The 2,726-nt window shown below is 36.4% G+C and overlaps 1 long non-coding RNA gene across 1 annotated transcript; it reads left to right on the top strand.

The window, feature by feature from the left end:
- The first annotated feature begins 797 nt into the window (after positions 1-797).
- Positions 798-1,882, top strand: LOC111200544. The gene is made up of 3 exons (XR_002654195.2): positions 798-1,398; positions 1,483-1,531; positions 1,615-1,882. It is a non-coding gene; the product is annotated as an uncharacterized LOC111200544 (long non-coding RNA).
- Positions 1,883-2,726: the final 844 nt, after the last annotated feature.

Genomic DNA, 2,726 nt, shown 5'->3' on the forward strand with positions numbered 1-2,726 from the left:
GACCAGCCCAATGGTCGTGAGGTCCCTTGGAGTGGACACTGACCCATTTCGTCCTAAGGACGAGAATGAGAATGTCCTGGGTCCAGAAGTGCCTTACCTCAGTGCCATAGGAGCGTTACTGTATTTGGCTAGCCACACTAGACCAGATATATGTTTTGCCGTGAGTCTCCTAGCCCGTTTTAGTTCATGTCCGACCCAAAGGCACTGGAATGGAATTAAACATATCCTACGTTACCTTCAAGGAACTAAGGATTTGGGTCTATTTTATACCAATGAAACCAAAGATGGTTTAGTAGGCTTTGCTGATGCAGGCTACTTATCTGATCCACACCATGCTCGGTCCCAAACCGGATATGTGTTCACTCATGGTGGTACTGCAATATCATGGCGTTCCATGAAACAAACTATAGCAGCCACATCATCAAATCACTCAGAAATCTTAGCCATGCATGAGGCAAGTCGTGAGTGTGTATGGTTGAGGTCTATGACTCAACACATCCGATCAGATAGTGGAATGGTCGAGGACAATGGTCCGACCATCATATATGAGGATAATGCAGCCTGCATTGCTCAACTCAAAGATGGGTATATCAAAGGTGACCGAACCAAACATATACTACCCAAGTTCTTCTTCACACATGAGTTGCAGAAAGCCAAGGAGGTCAGCGTCACTCAAATCCGGTCAAGTGAGAACTCAGCCGACCTCTTCACCAAGTCACTTCCCACCAGCACATTCAGGAAGCTTACGCAGCAGATTGGCATGCGAAGACTCAAGGACCTTCAGTGATGTCCAAATCAGGGGGAGTAATGTGTGTTGTACTCTTTTTCCTGTCCTTGGTTTCCCTTTTTACCACATTGGGTTTTGGGTTTTCCGGGAGAGGTTTTAATGAGGCAACGTTAGCACATTACAAGCCCGATATGGTTATGGCATCCAAGGGGGAGTGTTATAAATCCATGATATGGATATGTGGATTGCCATTAACCATCAAGGAGGTTTACATCCGTCCAGGCTATCCAGTCCGTCTACACCCGTCTCCGGTTCGTCTCATCCGTCCAAGACTAGTCAAGATGAAGACTCATTCAACCGGAGCATTTATGAGCTTTGACCAAGTCTAGATATTTGTAGTCAAATGTATTAAATGTGTAGATTCTCTCCTTTGTGTAAACCCTTATGAACCTCCACTATATATTGATAGTGAGAGCTAATGAGAAATACACAACTTTCACAACAACACTTCTCTCATATTTCTAACACAATGTTGTTTCTCCCATCCCAAACACACAACGCAATAAACAATAAGCTCTGTTTTACTTTTTTTTTTTTTTTTGTAACAATAAGTATAATGTTTGTTTGCAGGTGGAGAAGAGGTCATAAAAGGTCTCAGTAAGGTGTTGAAGGTATTGTATCATGTTTTTAACCAGTAAGGTTATTTCAACTGAAAATTCATAAAAATGTTAATTATTGATGATTCATTCTGTCAGGGATGCGAGCTGGTGATAAGAGAAGACTCATAATTCCACCATCTCTTGGGTATGTCAGTTGATTATTGATGATTCATTTTCAGCATAATAATATGTTTCTGTTTCTCTTGCTTCTTGATGTGATATAAACAGATACACAGAGGAAGGATTGAACAAGGAAGATGTGCCTAAGAATTCGTGGCTTATCTATGAAGTAGAGGCAGTAAAAGTGAGATGATGACATTGGCTGGCTCTTTTTACCTTTTGAAACAAACAAGCTTTAAGCTTCTTTCTTTTTTTGATTTTTTAGCATTCCGCTTAACTCAGCCACATGGTTATATATTATAATTTTTTCGGTCAACAAGATGGAAAGTTGTTTGTTTGAAATTTTTTCGTCAGTGTAATTTATCGTCACCTCACTGTTTCTTATCTTCCCCTTGGAGTTTCCTCTGGTGTTTCGCTTAAACCCTATCAATCAGCTGATAATAAGATTGCTGGTTTATCAGTGGGAGATTCACCTTTCTCCGCCCAGCATTTGTCTTGAGAAACCCACCCGGAAAGGGTTTGACTTTCTCTTCTCTGTTACCCGAAAAATGTATTAATTAACGGCGTGATTACGATGTTTTATTAGTTCACATCATATCTCATAAACTTAGATAACATATTTTTCAATTGACGAATGTATAATGCATATTTTTCATATCTTTATTTTCTGTTGTCGAGAGCCTGAGACTATATTCTAATGTCAATATTATTTGTAAATATTATTTGAATTTTCAACTAATTTATTTTAATTTTTAGCCTCTTTGATTTTTTTTTATGTTATCATATATATTAATAACATTCTGTTTTAAATATATTTCATTGATAGAACTCGTGTGAGATCACAATTAACCATTATTTTTCTAAGAAACTCATATAACATATTATAAATTTATAATATTTTATAGCTGAGACCAATATAAATAAAAAACAAATACTAAATTTCAGTTTACCTTTATATTTATTTGATCATATTAAGTATTATGATATCAATTATTTATTTTATTTTGATTTATAAGCTATTTATATGTTTTGACATATTTTAAGACATAATTTTATAATTTCTGACTTTAATTAATGAAGAGTTAGCATATACCCCCTCTGTTTCATTATAAGTGTCATTTTAGGTTTCGACACACGGATTAAGAAAACAATTAATTTTGTACATTTCCTATAAAAAATACTATTACCTATACACCTAACCATATTTCAACCAATAGAAA

This window comes from Brassica napus, chromosome C7 (assembly GCF_020379485.1).
Source record: "Brassica napus cultivar Da-Ae chromosome C7, Da-Ae, whole genome shotgun sequence".
Taxonomy (NCBI): Eukaryota; Viridiplantae; Streptophyta; class Magnoliopsida; order Brassicales; family Brassicaceae; genus Brassica; species Brassica napus.